The sequence below is a fragment of the Nuphar pumila genome, chromosome 6, assembly GCF_984573655.1.
Source record: "Nuphar pumila chromosome 6, dmNupPumi1.hap1.1, whole genome shotgun sequence".
Taxonomy (NCBI): Eukaryota; Viridiplantae; Streptophyta; class Magnoliopsida; order Nymphaeales; family Nymphaeaceae; genus Nuphar; species Nuphar pumila.
The window spans coordinates 95,364,637-95,384,381 of NC_143254.1; the positions used below are offsets into that span (position 1 = coordinate 95,364,637).

A 19,745-nucleotide genomic window follows, 5' to 3' on the forward strand; every position below is an offset into this window, starting at 1 on the left:
AAAAGATCTTTTGCGTACTGGTCATCCCCGAGGGTAGAAAGGTAGATTTTGGGGCCTATCATTTGCATGACGATGCCAAATGTTAGTGGGCAACCACCTTAGAGGTCAAGTTTCATAGCAGACCAATATTGTGGGACCAATTCATCACAATATTTTATGCAGTTTACTTTCCAAAGCACGAGAAGAGTCATAAGATGTGGGAGTTCCTCTAGTTGCAACAATGAGGACTAATCCTGTCAAAATACATAACAAGGTTTAGAAACCTTGAGAAGTATTGCCCCCATGTTTTTACTACCAAAGAGGATAAGGCAATAAAATTTGCCCGAGGTTTGAAACCAATCCTCAAAACCAAAGTTCTCACCCATGAGTCAGAAACACTAGACAAGGCCGTTGAAGTAGCCACTATACTTCAAGATGATTGGAAAGAATCACAGAAACACCAGTTGAACAAATCAGTACCACCATCTAGGGCTCACAAGAGTTGACCTAAGAGAAAGAGATTTGAAGAAGAGAAGCGACTCGCAAGCCAAGTAGGCAAAGCAACCGAAAGAAACCCAGCCCCAACAACCAAGCACGAGATGCTCAAAGTGCAACTAATATCATCCAGGACAACCATGCCCTCAAGACACTAGAGGATGCCTTTATTGAGCCAAGATGGGCCATTATGCCCAGAATTGTCCCAAAAAAGTGGTAGACTGGCAGATGCAGAATGCTAGAGGATCTCAACAACAACAATAGCTCAAGGAGGAGGCAGACCATGTTAATGCCACCACAGCAGAACCAACATATGATAGCGAGTAGGTATAGAATACCTAGCTAGTCATAGGTTAAGCCTTCTGGAACACAGTGTAACCTGATCGCATAGAATTGTGATATTTTTTGTTTGACCAAAAATAAATCAATGGAATCACATATAAGATTTTGCCTAACATCTAGGACTTATTGTGAGTTATCCTGATCATTATTTAGAGTTCACACATATAGATTGATACTTGTTGGGTAAGCACTTCCTTGTTGACCCCGAGTAGCTCATAACTCAATTTATTCAAACAACTCTTAAGAATGATCAAATTTTGAGGATGATTTTTTTCTTTAGAGAGATAAGATGTAATACCTGATATTTTTTTGAAAATTTTGACCAATTATAAATATCTCAAGTGATGGATGCGATTTTCGAATGCATAGTTACGACCACATCAAAATTTTGAAAACAACGAAAGTGATTTCATTAAAATTCGAGTTCGTATGAGCTCAAGGTATGCCCAATAATATTAAGGGAAAAATCATAATTTTGAATGTCTATTTTATGAGTTTTAAACTCATGACAATATCAAAATTACAAGAAGAACGATATTGATTTCATCAAAATCAGAGTTTAAATTCAATCAAAACATGCTTGACAAGTGCTATGGGTATAATGGTAATTTTAAGTAGATTTTGGGGTTTGTAGCGACCTTAGGGTTATATTCATCCATACCCACATTGACCAAGCTCAGTCAACTGTATATAAACAATTATATCAAATCATATTTTTTTAAAGTATTATTTTTAGGTTTTGGTGTTTAAAAGAATTAAGAAAAAAACATAGAAATCTAAATAGTAAAAGTTAGAACATAACCAAACTAAAACCCAACTAGATTAGATATGATTGGATCATATGGGTTGGATCTGGTCAAATCCATCTTTTTCTTTCTAAAAAACAATACATGGTTTGATTCCTATGGTTTTGCATAAACTTTAACAAATGTTAAAATTCACGCCTCCGTGTGTAAACCATGTATGGCAATACAAGGCTCCCTCCCCTCCCCTGTATAAAAGGAGATCTCCCCTTTGAAATGCATACAAGCTCCCACCTTCTCACTTCTTATCTCTCCCTCTCTCTAATTAGCTCAGTCGGTTCTCCCCTTTTGACTTGGTTCTACCCCCTATAGTGACTCGATTTGGTCCCTTATAGTGAACTGGTTCTCACGTTTAGTGAACCACTTTCTCTCCTTATTTTGAAATCCGATCTTGTCCTTCGTCCGGATCACCTCAAAACCTATTTTTGAGCTAATCCGCATTGTCCCCTCACATAGACTTGGTTCACATAAGCCAACTCCCCTCCTCCATCGTGGTTCGCTTCAATTCGACACACTCATCCGAGTTCGGTTTTGGAGAAAAATTTTCCTAAGATATTTTGAGGATTTTTCGTCTCTTGTCGATACACTCTACAGAGTAGGTTCATATACCAAATATTTATAGTTCGATATTAAAATTCATATTCTTGTTACACTTGTACTTGCATATATTTTTTTTTATGTTTCGATAATCACACATGTGTTTGATATGCTATATAAAATAATATATATTTATATATATAAAATACATGAATATATATTTATGAGAATATATATCAAGCATATATATGGATTTCATTAAAAAATATCTCATATGTTTGTTTTTCTCAATAAAATATGCTATCATTCATTTTCAGAGAAATATATTGGACGTGTGTTGGCGTTCTTTCGCTATGCATAAAATAATAAGTTTATTCATATTCCATGGTTTACACCATATTAAAAGCTATTGACCTATATTATAGGCTTTCAAATTGTATTACGAGCTTTCAAACTGTATTATAGGCTTTCAACATGTATTATGAGCTTTTAATTGGTACTATAAACTTTTAACCTGTATTATGGACTTTCAACCTGTATTATGAGCTTTCAACCTATATTATGAGCTTCTAACCTGTATTACAAACTTTTAACCTATATTACGAGCTTCTAACCTCTATTACAAACTTTCAACCCTTATTAAGAGTTTTTAATCAGTATTATAAAGTTTAAACCTATAATACGAGTTTTCTAACTGTATTATGGGCTTTCAATCTGTATTATGAGCTTTCAAATTATATTAGAGACTTTCAACCTGTATTATGAGTTTTTCAACTTATATTATGAGCTTTTAACCCATATTATAAGATTTTAACCAGTATTACAAACTTTTAACTTATATTATGAGCTTTCAACCTGTATTATGAATTTTTAACATGTATTTCGGGCTTTAACCTATATTATAGGCTTTCAAACTGTAATATTGCCTTTTTAACATGTATTATGGGCTTCCAACATGTATTAAAAGCTTTCAACCTGTATTTCAAGCTTTCAATATGTATTATGAGCTTTTAACATATATTACGAGATTTCAATATATATTATCAGTTTTTGATATGTATTATGAGCTTTTACTCATGTATGCTTACGAGCTTTCTGACAATACATATATAAATTACTCTAAATGCATAGGAATCAAGATTTAGATGCTTCACATTTTGGAATATGTATGTTTTGAGTTATGTGATAATTCTACTTTTCTGCTAAAATATTATACACAACACCCTACGTGTTAGAATGTTAAAATGTCATAACATGCATGCATGAATTGGTATGACTTGTAGGAGCCTTGGGGTTCAAAGAACTTCGATGGTGTTATTGGGACCATTTATGTGTATGACATTTGAATGACTGATATTGTACTGAAAGGCATTGAGATATGTTGGTATAATGAGTGAGGGTTCGATGGGAACTCATGAGGTGCGAACACACACTAGGCTATGAAAAACACGTACATAATAAATAAGTGGTATTCGCCTTCATAGGCAAGTTGCTCGAATAGGTTAAAGACACCAGAGCAATACCAAATGGGTTAGATACATATGAGTGAAACAAAATTGAGTGGTTATCCTGAACTGACACTTGGGTTACTGAACCCTGATCTCTGCCTATTGTTTTGAGATACAAGAAATGATGAACTCGTTAAAAGGACAACCCTTATACTCATTCAGAGTAGGTCTACCTTGTAGATGGTAGGTGGTACACGACTCGAGTGATTTTGATATATTTTTTAGAGCAAGGCATCCCAGTAGTCTCCATTCACTCATAGGTTATGGATGTTGAAGTTATCAACGTAACTTACGTGATAGATCCCCAACTACTGCAGTAGTTTGAAATACATGCATATTGAGTAGAAGCGACTTTTAAGAAATTCTCTTTCGGTTACAAACTGTTCTTCTTAAGACCCGTTCAACTAGTCATTCAAAAAAATTGAAATACATGACATAATAAACTCTCGAATGGTCTCGGTTGATACGACGATGAGTCGTTATGCGAGTATATGCAAAAAGAATAAATATCGAAACAAAATCCTTTTGAATCACACATTTTATATCTCAGTTGATCAACTGCGACATTTGAGTTGCACATATAGATATAAATTATGGTACTTGATTATGCTTTTAATATCTTGAGTTAATTGGTATATACCTACTAAACTACACAAGTTTGATCATTTTTATGGACAAATTATTAGATTACGACGTAGAATAGAAGCAGAAAGCTACGACACTGTCGTCTGAGTCGATCATTTTCTTTTTTAGAGCACTGAATTGAGACACTTATTGGTTTTGTAATATTTTAAATGATATATCATTTGTTTGAATAAAAAGTATTTTATTTATGTCTTTTGAATTTAGTATAAACCCTTATTCTAAAATGTTTATGATTTTAATAAAGAAAAAAATTTTAAATTAGCGATTTTTCCATGATCGAGAATATCGAGCGTTGCACGCATAGTCTTCCCATTTATGTGTAAAAAAAAACTTAAATGGCCTTTTTTTCATCATCTTACTTTTTTCTGTTAAAATAGAAAAGAAAGCAAGCACCCTATGAAACCATCTGATGAGAGATGGTTTGATCGTGCAGCATAAAAAATGCAAGAAGTTGATTGATTAAAATTTTTATACCAAATGCCATTTTTGATACACCCACAGAGAGGGAAGATATTCTACATGAAGCGTCGCCTACCAACTTCCTTCCTCCGCTTCCTCTCTTCGTTGTCAACGATAACAATCGTATGAGCAGAACCGATCATCTATATTTATAAACATCTCTCTCTCTCTCTCTAAGGAGGGGGGAATATGGTGGGTTCTTTGAAAACCCAATGTGTGTTGGTGCTTCGCTTCCTGTTGTTGCTCGTCGTCCCCGCGCTCTCCTTCAATGTCAAGAAATTCTCTTTACCAGGTAGGCCCTTCACCCATATCACCAAAACGTGGGTAGCGCCTTTTGTTTCTTCTTCTTTCCATTTTTCTGCAGAGAAGGATTTTGTGCGTTTCAGAGGACGCGAGTGAGAGCTTCGATCTTCCACACAGAAGGGTTGTGGCTGAGATTGCGCCTTCCCCGGCGGGGGCCGTGAAGGAGAACAGTTCCTTCGTCCTAGCGGCGAGCCTGACCTACAGGAAGAACCCTTTGAACGGCATCCAACGGTACACTGGCGGATGGAACATCACCAACGTCGACTATTGGGCCGTCGGTTCTCTCTCTCTCTCTCTCTGTAATTCGGCATCCCCATTTGGTTATTTGATTCAGATATGCCTGAAAATCCTTGCAGTCGGTTGGTTTCACGGCGGCACCGCTCTTCGCAATCGCCGGAATATGGTTTCTGCTCTTCGGCCTGACGCTCTTCCTCCTCTGTTGCTGCTATTGCTGCTTCCCGCACCGGAGGGGCGGGTACCCTTATTCCATGGTGGCCTATGCTCTCTCCCTCATCTTCCTCATCCTTTTCACCATTGCTGCCATGTATTGAATTGTCTCTTACTCCCCAATTTTTTCCCTTTTGATTTCGTGGTAGCTTTGAATTGATCTTCTTGTTGGCTATCATTGTTAATTTTCTTGTTGGTAAGTGTGGGTTGTGTGGTGTTGTACAACGGCCAAGGGAAATTCCATGACAGCACTACCAGTACTTTGCATTATGTCGTGGGTCAGGCCGATCTTACAGTCAGCAACCTGAAAAACTTTTCCAATTACTTGGCTGCTGCCAAGAGCATCGGAGTCGACCAGATCTTTCTTCCTGCGGATGACCGGGCGAAGATTGATACTATGCAGACGAAGCTTAGTGTCACGGCTGATAATCTTGGCAGCCAGACAGCGAAGAATTCTGATGATATGCAGAAACTGCTCGACTCTGTGTAATTATGAAAATTTCATCTTTCAAGATACTGTTCCTCTGTTTCCTTGAATTATATGTATGTCAACTGGTTTGGTTATTGTGATTCTGTCATTTGTTTTGCAATGTAGGCGGCTCGATTTAATCATTGTTGCTGCCGTGATGCTCTTTTTGGCGTTTCTAGGATTTAGTAATGATTTTTCTCATCATTATAATTTAAAATGTTGTGCTTCTTGTATATACCGATTTGCTAACGCATTGTTTTTTTTCTTCTTCTTTTGATTGCAGTATTGTCTATATTCGGGTTGCAAGTGCTCGTCTATATGTGAGTGGTCGTTTTTGATTGAATTCTTTTGTTTTTTTTTTTCGAATGTCTATTGTTGTGACTCCTTGAGTTCTTGAATCGTGGTCACTGGCACATTTATCCTATGTGGTATATTTCTTCTTCTCAACAAGTAAGGTTTTACATGCCAATTTTGCATAACCTGTTGTTTGTTTCAGAGGTTAAATTGATTGACTATGGCTAAACATATAGCTCTCTGTTCTTACATGATATAAATTTGAATTTTTTCATAAGCCTTATGATGATGATGATGATGATGATGTCAAAGGAGGCCTTCTAATAGTTATGAATGCTAAGCTCTGCTATTTGAAAAATTATTTATGTTTTGATGATAAGCCTGCTTCGCATTGAATGAAATTAGCTCTTTATGTTCATACACTTGCTTAATATACTATTTAGTGCACTAAGGAAATCAAGTTTTCTGCATTAATTAAGCATTGATAACACACATTTTATATGACAAGAAAACCTTGCACTGAGGTATTCCATTTCCATGACTAATGAATTATGATATGACATTGAGAAAAAACTAATGCTCTGTTCGAGTACAAGGCATCAAACGTTGTTGTGGAGTTGGAGAATTGAATATATCCAATCCTTGGAATTGGTAAATACCCCATTCGACAAGAGTTATTTGCCATTTCGTTTTACAAAGGTTTAAAAAGTTGAACTACCTCTCAGCTCACCAGTTTTTTCATCAACTACTTTCTTCCAAACTGCTATTTGCAGGAGCAGTTTGACCTAACTTCATCCCAAACCCTCAACTCCTACCACAAATATGGGCTCCGTAACAAAATAACTATCCTCAGTTGGAATTCATATATGCGTTGTTTGAACTTTGGTTCATAATTGGTTACTGATTTTCTTCGGCCTCTTGTTTGCTGTCACTGGGAAAGATGACATTGATCCACTATTTTGGTCTATCTAGATAGAAACCATGAAGTTTCAGTCATGAAAGCCGTTACATGTATCTTGACAGAAACCCACTGTTCTAGTTGCTAGGACCACCAATTTCTTGTGGTTTGGTTGATTAAAAATGATTAATGGAATAGATTTTTTATGCAAATAATACATAATTTCCCAGTGATTACTATTGAAGCAAAATAAGCATTGAAAAATTAGTGGTATTTACCCAAAAAAAAAGTCGTCAGACCAAACTTAGAAAGCATAAGTACATAATATGATATCTAAAAATTAGATATTGCATATTTCATGTATCTTAAATTCCTAGAAAATCAGCTGATGAATCTTTAATAACTTGACTCGACAACCTGTGTTTGTAGCTCAAATGACTAATATACGAAATGTGGAACTTTTATACAACACTGGGTGCTCTATCTTGAACCCATTGATATGGATGGGCTGCCTATTTAGTTGTATTATCTGGATTTGGTGTGATAAATGTCCTGTGGATGGTTGCGATGTTATTCCTAGAAAACTGTGATCAGATAAATTGTGAGGAAGTTGTCCATTATGAACTACAATCTTTTGAAAGCATGATAAAGAAACTGGATAGCTTCGAGAGTTGATGATTCTATGAAATTCAACAGCAGCGGTTTCTAAACTTAACCAAAGTTAATGTAATGGTGCACATATCCTAGTAGAGATTAATATCATTGCCACTGTTTTTTAGAATGAAAGCAGAAGCTTTTCATCAGAGTTTTGTCAAAGCCATGGCCTTAGAGGTTCAGGAAGTTGAGGCCCAAGTAGGAAAGCTTCATTCAGTTAAGGAACCAAGGGTTTCACCACTGATCAATGAGCTAAATTTTTGGGAAGCAAGTAATGATTACAGATAGTTACTGTGATGAACTATTATCTATTTAGTGAGTGAAGGTGTAGAGGGAACTCGAGGATTTTTGAAATTTCATGCTTTGGCAAGTATGTTTAGGTAATTTGCATGAAACTCTGGTTTACAGAACAAGAAATGCTGAACATTAGTACTTAAGGTCTCAGGTTATTTCATGTTACATGAATTCCTGCAGCATGCCAACAATAACTTGACAGAATCATGTTTCTTACAACATAGGAGAGGATACACAGTTATTTGAAACGTAGTAATTCTAAGCTGCTTGCAAATTTACATATGGAAGCTGTTAATGTTTCATTCTTTTGACTTCAGATCATGCATGTGCAATTTAATGAACCATAAATGATAGAGACCAATTCCCCCTTCTCAGTGGTTTCTACCTTCTTTTCATATAGTTCTGATATCAATTTTTTATAGTTTTCATTTAATTTATTTCTGTTTCTTTTTAGCAGAAAATGTGCCATGGTGTAATGATATTGTTTTGATTGATGAGTCTAGATCTGGGGTTAATGCTAAGTTAGAATTATGAAGACAGACATTGGAAGCAAGAGGTTTTAAATTGAGTAAGAGTAAGACAGAATACATGGAATGTCGATTTAGTAAGCAACGAAGTAGTGATGGGAGTGTAGTGAAGCTTGGTGAGCAAGAAATACCGGTGGATGATTCTTTCAAATATTTGGGATCTATCATTCAAAAGTATGGAGAAATTGATGGAGATGTAAATCATAGAATAAAGGTTGGGTGAATGAAATGGAAGAGTACAACTGGAGTGTTGTGCGATCGTATAATGCCATTGCGGTTGAAGGGAAAGTTTTATAGGAAGACTATTAGGCCCACTTTACTATATAGTACGGAATGTTGGGCTGCCAAGAGACATCATATTCAAAAAATGAGTGTAGCTGAGATGGATGTGTGGAAATACAATAAAAAATAAGATTCGGAACGAGGAGATACGTAAGAAGGTAGGCGTTGCACCCATTGAAAATAAGATGAGAGAGAATCGTTTACGGTGGTTTGGACATATTCGACGAAGGCCTAATGATGCTCCAGTTAGAAGGGTGGAGAAATGTGAAAATATATTAGTTAAAAGAGGTCGGGGTAGGCCTAGGAAGACATGGATGAAGGTGATAGGAAAGGATATGAATGCTTTGAACCTCACCGAGGACATGGCATTGGATAGAAATGAATGGAGGAGAAGGATTCATGTGGAAGACCCAGAATGATTTTCTTTGTTGGTTCATATCGCCGACCCCAATTGTTTTGGGATGAAGGCGTAGTTGTTGTTGTTGTTGTATAGGATGTACAAATCCTATATTTTTTTCAACATTATGATGAGATCTTATTGGAAGCTTTCTGTCAATTATGCTAGTGTTGTCTGAGATACTTGTGTTGCAATGGATGAGTGGGTCCAACACCCCACTGCAAAGACCGCACTGGATCACGTACTTCCCTGTGTGGATGTTGCAACTGCTAACGAATCATTATATCAAGGCAAGAAAATCACCTATCAAATTGTTAATGTTGTAAATCAGGTCATTTTGAACATTAGCAATCAGATTTTTCCACCTGCTCTTGCACCATTATATTACAACCAATCTGGACCGTTGATGCCCCCTCTCTGCAATCCTTTTGCTTCCGACCTGTCCCACCGACAATGTCAAGCTGGTGAGGTGAACTTCAACAATGCAACACAGGGAAATTGACCTTTATAATAGCTGCTCTAAGAAATGACACTAGATCATACCCCACTGTGGTTTCATCCATTTCTGGAGGCATTTCATTCACTACTGGCAGCATTGTCTAGGTTTGGCGAGGTTACATGTGTGAGGTTTCATCGTCAGGAATATGCGCTACAGTTGGTCGGGTTACGCCATCGAGTTACAACCAGATGACAGCAGCAGTCAACGTGAGCTTGGGTCTGTACCTCTATGTTCCATTCCTGGTGCAGCTAGAGGATTGTTCGTTTGTGCGAGATACATTTTCTATGATTAGCAACACCGAGTGCCCTGGCCTGTGCAGATACAGCAAATGGGTATATATTGGTTTGGTCATGGTCTCAGCAGCTGTTATGCCCGAGAAAGGCGGCATCAGAAGTACAGTAAAATGCATTACTAAATGGCACTACTGACTGGCACAGAACAAAGCTCCATAGAGGGAACTTGAAAAACTTTGCAGTTGAAACAGATCCTTGGATTGGAGATGAGGTTGACGGGATGAGATGTACATACACGCTTCAATGTGCTTCCCACGAGGTTGATGTAAACAGAAGCTCTGTATTTTATTAGTCAGATTTTCGTTTGTATTTTATTAGTCAGATTTTTGTTTGTGCTGTTGTATACTTTGATAGCTTTGTGGGAACAGCCATGTTGATTTATTTCAAACATTCAGATTCAGTTTTGTCTTTCTGTTGCAAACTATGTCACTCGGTTACTCCATTTTGGCTCGAGTTTCGTATTCCCTTACATAATAGTCATATTGGAAACTTTGTAAAAATAATGGTCTCTAGACCCAGCATAGGTTGCAAAATATAGAGGAAACAGCATATGATGCAAATCCTAAGATAATAAAATGATTGAAAGAAGCTTATTCAAATCAAAACTCTGGCCCTGTTTAGAAACCATCGGTCCAAGGCAGCCGGAATGGAAATCGAGAATACCCAGTGCCAAAGTCGTTGAGATGGATGCAGTTGTAGGAAACAATGGAAGTGGAGTGAGTGATATTTGACAGCTCCAGTTCTGCGTTTAACTTTTCGCCTGGACGACGTAGTAGTTACCAAGTACTACTACACTTTTCACACCGGTGAACATTCAGATTGCTCCGACAACCTTCACGACACTTTTAGTTTTAATTTCAGTTTTTCAACCGCATTCCAAACAGCAGCACAAGTTGAAGTAGTAAATCCTCAGTTGAACCGTTCCAGTTATCCTGAAAAAACATGTGGATTTGTTAAAACCACAAATTTTGGGGATTCTGTACTTGCACCCCTATCTGCCACCGACGGGCAGTTTCCAAACAGGGTATGTCAGTTTGCTAACCTATCAAATTAATGTCTGCCAAACTTCCTTGGACAACTGTATGAAAGAATTTTTTTTAGTGCATATGCAACTGCAACTGTGGCCCTTGAAAGGCTCTTTATGGGTTCAAAACAAACTCTTAACAGGGTCGTCAACAGGTTGGATCTGAAGTTTATGTGTGTCTAAACTTTGTTGGCTTACTAGTAGTTTGACCCTTTCAACTTTTATTGGTATCAGATTCAGGACATTAGGGCTTGTTCCTAATTACAAAATTTCCTCCAACAAGCTGTCAATAAGCCACTTTTCAGAAAGACGACAGATTTCTGATAGGTAGATAGTATGCAGTGCATTTTAGGTGCTGCTAATTAACTTTTTGTTTTTCTAACATTACCCCAAAAAGGAAAGGAAGCAAAACTCACTCTCTCTCTCTCTCTTGGTTTTCAATTGAAATTTGCTTTCCAACTAATGGATATCCCAAATCCATGATTTAGGAAGCCTTGATTTCTAGGTAAGCGGTACCCTACTTGGCTATGGGGATCATGGTTTTTAAAGGGAAGGAGCATGATTTCCCAGCACTCCTATCCTGTTGGGAAACACATCATCTTCTGTGTTCTAGTACTCATAGGAGTGCACTTTTATGGGGACGAATCTTTTACAACTTTGAATGTGCCTCATTATTCTGATTGTGCCTTTTGAGAATATGCTTTTCTAAGTTAACAATAAAAAAATGGAAGGATACTTCAACATAAGTGTGGAAAATTACTAGAGAAAAGCTTATCACATAAGAATCAAGATCCTATATTCCTTTAATAATTAAAAAACCGATTCAGTCACAAATTACAATAATTAGACTGATTTATTGAAGTTTAGTGTTGAATAGGTCCTTGATTAGTTTTTTTTCTCAAGTTTTGTTTCTGCCTAGTATGAGTAGTTGTGATACTTACTTTGTTAATGATATTTAAGTTATTATAGGAGTCTAGTTTTAGTACCCTTTTAAAAAACTTGCCATGTAGGATTCTTATTAAGCCATATAAGTCTCTCCTCATTGGAGAAGGACATGTCAATTGTTTTCTATAGTGTAAGAAGTTTTAACTATAAATAGGAGTCATATGTAAAGTATTCAGATGTGTTTATGCAATATGTGTGTTTGCGGTATCCCTCTTTATGAATTAATGAAAGTTGGAAGTTTTCTCTTAAGGTGGCCTCCTCTTTCCCTTATCTCTTATATTTTCTCTCATATCCCTTTTACTTTGCATAATTACATGAGTAGTTTGAAGGCTTGAGAAAACATCAACATGGTATCAAAGTGTTATTATTAGAGCCAAGTAATTAAGACATCAAGATTAAGTTGAAAGAGTGCTTCATTGTTTTGAGGTGTGTGCTTTATTGGTTCACGTTTCTATTGTTCAAAAGCTACAATCGTGTTATGATTTTACGGATGTTGGTGGTTTGAGTAGAGGCTAGTGGCGCCCTCCATGAAATGGTGACAATCGGTGTTAGAATTTTCATGGTATTGATTCAAGATTTTGAATCGTATCAAAAACTCAAATTATTTTGTATTAGTAATATGGGGAATATTAAATAGCATGATTCTTGAAATTGAAAAGTTTAATAGAAAAAAATACTCGTATTGAAAATCTTGTCAACACTAAACTTCAATACTCCCCTTTAGTATTGACTCTAGGCTCACCACACGATTTTTCAAACTGACACATTGTCAACGACTTCATCAAAATATTAGAGCTTGATTAGCTAAGGCAGTCAACACTAAGCTTAGGCACTTTAGCACTTTTCACACAATCCATCATCTGATATCAATATGATCATTTTTCTGGCATCTTCTACCTCTTAGGCTCCCTCACTACGTTCCAACAATGAGTCATGATCCATTCTCTTGCACATCGTGCGCTGAACACAATCTAGGGATGGTGAACTTTTCATCACACCCCCGCAAACTGAGAAGATCTTTCATACTCGCAATCAACACAACATATAAGGCATGCCATGACTGTCACATGCCACTATATGAACCAACCTCAAAGTATCTTCATCAGCATTCCTCGCTGCATTAAGCCCCACCTCTCCTGAGTGCCATCCATTGGGCTCAAACAATGAGACAAGGGCATCCCTTGTTCCAACACGAGTATAATGTCCTTTCTCAGCAAACATAGCATACTAGGAAACCTTTATGCCCATTTTCACACGAGCAAAAACATCATTCACCTGTCAATCTTTCTACTTGAAATCATTTTTGTTATGCTCATTTTACCTAAACGGATCTTAGATACACACACAAAGGTACTTTGGTCGATAATTATTCTTAAAATTCAAAAATTAATCATAAACTGTATCTAGATCAATTTTTTATCTAGATTAATTTTTTATCTAGATTCAAAACTGCCCTGACTCATTTCTGATCTAGATCCAGAACTGGTTCATCTAGTTATGAGTTGGATCCCGATCCAGCTCTGATATAAATTCAGAACTGTCAGACTGGATCCAGCTAGTTCTGATTTGGATCTAGTATTGATCTGAATCAGATCCAGTTCTATTATAGATCCAGATCAGTCAAATAAGATTCAAATCCAGTTCTATCTAGATTCAGTTCTATTTGGATCGGTTCAGACTGACTAAATTCAGATTTAATCTGATCCAAATTAAACTGAATCCAAACTAAGAACCGAAACTCAATCAAACCCGACTCAGTCTGGTTCAAACTTAGATCAGTTTGGTTTGATTGAGTCAATCACCCGGTCTGCCCCTTCCATCTTCTCAAATGCAGAGGGCCTGGCCCTGAGCCGGCCCTCTCTCTTTCTCTCTATGATAGAGGGGCCGACCACCGGCACCGGGCAACCGACCCTCTCTCTCTCTCTCACGGTTTCCCCTTCCTTTTTTTTTCTACCCATGTAACCCGCCGGCTGCCAGCCTTTTGTTTGATCGAAAAAAGAAAGAAGGGAAAGAACCTTACCTTGCTGCGCCGACCGAATTTCTGGTAAGCTCCTCTTCCTGCACATTTTCTTTTTTTATTTTCCTCTTACTCGATCAGTGGTGAGGGAGGCACACCGTGAGGGTTTTTATAGCCCTCCAAAACCTCACCCCCATAGATCATGGGCCACTTTCTTTTGAATTAACCCCCCCCCCCCCCCCCCCCCCCCCCGGTCGGGGGTAGTTTTACACTTGACCATCTCCATCTTTTGTTATCTGGGTTGTTCCCAAGGACCAAAAAAAGCAACAATGACAAGGAAAAAATTTCTAAAGTCAATACCAACAACACCAATCATTAGAAAAGAGAAAAATAAACACAAAACAAGAAAACCAAGGTGGGTGGCCAAAAATATTGCTAAGCAAAAATGGGTAAGTCACCTTACCTTCAAGTTGGGGAGGTAGTGGTGTTGGTGTGGAGACATTCTGAACAGAAGTTGATATTTGGGCAAGCAGGAAGAGATGCTTTGATGCTGGGTCTTTGATCTTTTGATTGAGATGTGAGGCAGAGTGGCGCCGAATCAGTTTGGTGAGTGAAGCCATCGCCTAAGCATGGAGTGAGATTGTGAGTAGTCTGGCTGGTCTAATCGGATCTCAATTGGAATCTGGCAAACAGAACTAGTTAGTTTGAGTCAGAACTTTGAGTCGTTTATATTTTACTGATGAAAATCAAGATATCCACACAAACACACACACACACACACACACACACACACATACACACACACACACACACATATATATATATATATATAACCTGTTTCCAATAGATCCGATAACCACAAGCCAAGTCATAATTGGATCTAAAATTTTAATGTGGGTTTTGAGTTGGATCTAGATCCAGAATAGGACTACTCTTCAAACTTCAGATTTGTTTTCAGGTCAAGCTCAACATTGCCCATATTTGACCAGTTTTCAACCTTGGTGTGTGTGAGAGAGAGAGAGAACCGAAAACAAGCATCAACATTAAAGATAAAGGGTCAACATAGTTGAGCCCAGGAACACAGAAGAACAGGCCCGAAAGCCAAAGAAACAAAACCAAACCAAAGATGCAAAGCAAAAAGCACTGGCTGATCAACCCGGTTCAGGAGGCAACCGAGTCGTCAGAAAACGCTGAAGGTCAGGAATCGAGTGCTTTCCACCCAGACAAATCCCGAATAACAGAAAAAATCTCAGATTCAGCGAAAGAGGCCTGAAGGGATCTGAAAATAGTGCCACTCATGGATCGAACCAAGGGACTGCCGATAGAACCACCTGCGGATGGGTTATGGGAATAGAGATCCTTGAAGTAGCTAGTAATAGCAGGAAGGACATGCTCGGCTGAGTAGGAAACCCCTTCAATGGAGATGGAAGGGATGACGTGCCTCCGATGGCGATGCGAGGCGAAAGAGTGAAAGAAACGGGTATTCTCGTCACCCGCTTGAAGCCAAAGCACCCTGGACCTTTGCTTCTACCGGATCTCATCTTTAAGCCTCCAAGAATGCAATAGAAGAGACAACTCAATCGATCTTGCTTTCAAGCCCTCAATACTGGAATCCGAGGGAGCTTCATTAAGAGACAACGTTTGGTGGATAGCCGACAACTCTGTTTCCCATTCACCCAGATGCTTGAATTTGTTAATCCTATTTAAAGAAAGCCACTTACGGATGTCGCGAGATAGGCAAGATAGCTTCACCATGCAACGCGTCGCAGCCCTAGTCGTGGAGCACAGTTTTGACCAAGATTAAAGGACAACCGAAGAAAAATCTGGTTCCTTAAGCCACCATTACTCAAAACAGAAATTTTGAGAAACGAATGAACCGTTTTCCCAGCAAGTAACTGCTTGGCTATAGTCAGAGATGGATTGAGGAAGCAGCCGGCAGGAGATGTCCATAATAGAAGCCAGAAGATCAGTTGATACCAGCATGCGGTCGAGAAGCTGATAGCACATACGGGATCTGCGGTTGGACTAGGAGAAGACCTCCCCCACTGGCGGAACCGGGTAAAGTTGGTGCAGTTGGTTGAATGCTTGAAAATCGTGCATAGAGGCAAGATTGGAGTCTGACATGGTGAAGTCGTTGATGGACAACAAGCAGTTGAAGCCCCCCATAAAAATGTGCATGTTCCCAAAAGAATGATAAACCCTAGACAGGTCAGACCAAAAGGTCGCCCTTAGGTGTTGATGGTTCAGGCCGTAGACGATGGTAACCACAGCCGCAACCGAGGTATACCTGACATGAAAAGGCAAAGAGATCGAGATGGAGAAAAGGCCGATGTCAACTTGAGAGATGCCGATAGAGGACTTGCCAATAATCAGGATACCTCCGACAAAATGAATAGCTGGCTTAAAAACGAAGTCAGCACCTCTCCAAATCTCAGAAACAACAGAGCGCGACATCTCGGCCATCTTGGTTTCGCAAATGGCGACGATGTCCAGCTTTTCTTTACGGATCCAGTTCGCCAGGAAGAGGCGCTTAGAGGGGCAGTTAAGACCCCTAATATTCCAGCAAAGGAGCTTTATAACTGAAACCCAGGAAAACACCTCATGGTTCGTGAACGCGCTGACTGTCTCAAAGAGAAATCGGCTGCGGGCACCGTTAGTTGATACCGACGACGACGGCTCCCTCGACAGGAACCACTCAATGCAGTATAGGAAGCTGACCTCGCGAAGCTTGATCTTGCTCTGAAGAAACTGACGAAGCCACTAGGTCAGCGCAAGAGCTGATGGAATCTAGCATGGCATCTTTGGTGAATTGAAGCTGCTCTTGAGAAATAGTGACGCTAAGAATCTGAGTTGTTTCACCGACACTGATACTCATTGACGAGGAAATGAGACTAAGCGGCATCAAAAGTGGATGGTGGGATATGATAGTTGAAGTCTGTTTCAACACTCGGATCCTGGTAGGCAGCTGAACCAGATGGTGGATAAGATGACCAAGAAATTACAGGATATGGAGGTGGCGAGCCTAGCATGGGAGAGACGATGCAGATCGCAGAATAATTGCAATGAACGAGGATAGCCATTACCGTAGATGAACATCCAAAATGGCTAGTGCATGGGGAAAGAAGAACCTTCGAGACCCCACTACTCAAGGAATTAAAGTCTCATGCAAAGGAGGAGTAAGCTGGAAAGCCAAGCGATGTGGTAGAGCCTGTCCTCAATGATGAGCCAAAATTTTGAAAATAGGGTAGAAGACAGACATGAGTCTTTGAATAGGCGCTTGGAGCCAATAGATAGAGTTGGGAAACTGAGCCATTGTAGAGATATCCCAGGACCTCGGTCGAGCGCCCCGCCAATGAGGATTGCGGCGAGGGGACACGAGAAACGAGAAGCCGCCTCTGAGACAATGAAGTCCCACCTGCATGAAAGGAATGCCAAACGAAGGCGTGCCGCTGCCTGGGCCGAATGTCATTAAATGAGGCGCAGATACCCGATGCCGAAACTTGGAGAATTGAAGCACGGTTCGATGATTCAACTTTTGCAAGAGAGCACTCCACAACAGAAGGCGGCGGCAAGCACATGGGAGATACGAGGGGCCACCTTGGCCAACATAAGGGCAAAATTCGAGGCAAGCACTCGATCAAACTGCAGTCATCAACCAACACGCCTTGGGAAGGAGTGCTAGAGGTAGAAATCTGATATGGCGGTGGATTACTTGAGGCAGAAAGCAACCCTCGTGCAGAGGCGGCCACGGAAAGGGGAAGAAACACCGCCCCATGACAGCCATGATTGGAGGAAGGTAATCCAAGCGAAGGCAATTCAATAGATTTGGCTGACACAGATCTCTGAGGAAGATCCGACTTAGAGGAGCAAAGATTGCCGCGTGAAGCGCCGGAGGCACTGGTTGCAGATCTGCCGGCCTGAAGGAAGAAGGATTTCCCGGCAAAAGAAAGACATGGGCGTAGAGGGCGACAAAGAGGTCGGCACCCAGCAAGATCCGATCTTAATACCGAAAAACGAGGATGAGAGGTCATGCAGGTTAGCCACCTGCACCGAAGCCGAGAAGGAATCCCTGCACTTAGAAAAACTAGGATGATTATGCTCCTGGATGATGGAGGGCGTTGGGCGCTGCGCTAAGTGGCTAAAACGGTGGAGCAGAGGTGCTAGCTTTCGCTTACAGACATGATATCGCCTGGGAAGGAATGAGGAGGCACAACGATGGCAAACCCTGCGCTTCCTAAAATTCAGAGAAAGACATACATAACACCACCAATCGCCGGGCTTAGCATGAGAAAGCACGAACCGAGCTAAGCGGCTGCTCAAAGAATGCTGCCAAGACATCTTGACGATTTGCCAAGTGCGGGAGCTATCCAGGGTCGAAAGAAGACGAAAGAAGAAGGGGGCGCGCGACGTAGCACTCATGAAGCAAGCCACGAGAGGTTCTGACCTAACAGAACGAATGAAGAGCCAGATATCCCGGTGCTGAAGTGAGCCGGCGGCCAGACAAGAGTCAAGAACCTCAGATAGGGAAGAGAACTTCTTGAAATAAAGGCGAAAAGGAAGGGCAACGACAATGCCATGCTGGCGCAGAGAGAAAGCCAAGCTCCAGTCGTTCAAAGTGTCTTGGATGAAGAGAAGTGTCTGCTGGTTGACATGAAGAGAGTTGGTGTGGAAAAGACCCCAGAAATAGCATAGAGAATAGGACATGATGATAGTAGAGGAAAAGATCCACCGGGCAGAAGCAAGAAGAAGAAACTGACACGGAGCTAGGACAACTGCGGATGCTTCTTGCGCTCATCGTTGGCGGCCTTCATCTTCTCCATGTGTTTCTCACGTGCTACCTTGGACTTTTGGCCGTTGCCTCCCCCCATGGGGGTTGTTTCTTTTCGATTCCAAACTGAGAGAGAGAGAGAAGGAGATTGTTCCTCACATCATGAACAATGGGAGAGAAGCTGAGAGGACACCGATCGCTCCCATATATATATATATATATATATATATATATATATATATATATATATATATATATACACACACACAAGTTTGCGAAGGCACCACAAAAGGGGATTAGGGTTTTGGGAGGAACGGCGGAGGAGCAATCGATGAGCAGTAGAAGCCGGTGGGAGGCACGGCAAAAGGGGGTTAGGGTTTTCTGGTGGAGCCCGGCAAGTTCACGAAGGCACCGCAAAAGGGGATTAGGGTTTTGGGAGGACAGAAGAACCACTCTCAGATTCACCGATTATGCAGGCCAGCCGATTAGAGAGAGAGAGAGTTTTTCCAATTTCAAGTAGTAACCTGTTCGGGTTAGGGCCAGATGTTTGATTGGATCCGAGTTAGTTTAATCAGATTGTGCAACCAAAATCAGATTCAAGTAGGATTTGGTTGCCCAGTTCTCACATCCAAGTCCAAATTTGAACCCATATCAGACGAGATCTGACCCAATAATATGCATATGCTGGATCTCTAGGAGGCGTTTGATTGCAGGGACAGAAGTATGTAGAACATGTCTGTCCTGAACAAGTCAAGTTTTTGTCACAGGTATTTTACTCCCTTTTCTTTTTTGGTTTTTGTCCCAAGTGTCCGAACACAACACAGGGGCAGAGCTAGGAATTTAAGCCAGGGTAGGCACAAATGCACTGTAAAAAGAAAAATTAATTTCTATGACAATAAACTATAATAGCGAGTGCAAAAAAATTG

General features: G+C 39.9%; 1 pseudogene; it reads left to right on the top strand.

The window, feature by feature from the left end:
* Positions 1 to 4,957: 4,957 nt before the first annotated feature.
* LOC149835262 (uncharacterized) lies at positions 4,958 to 10,260 on the top strand (annotated as a pseudogene).
* Positions 10,261 to 19,745: the final 9,485 nt, after the last annotated feature.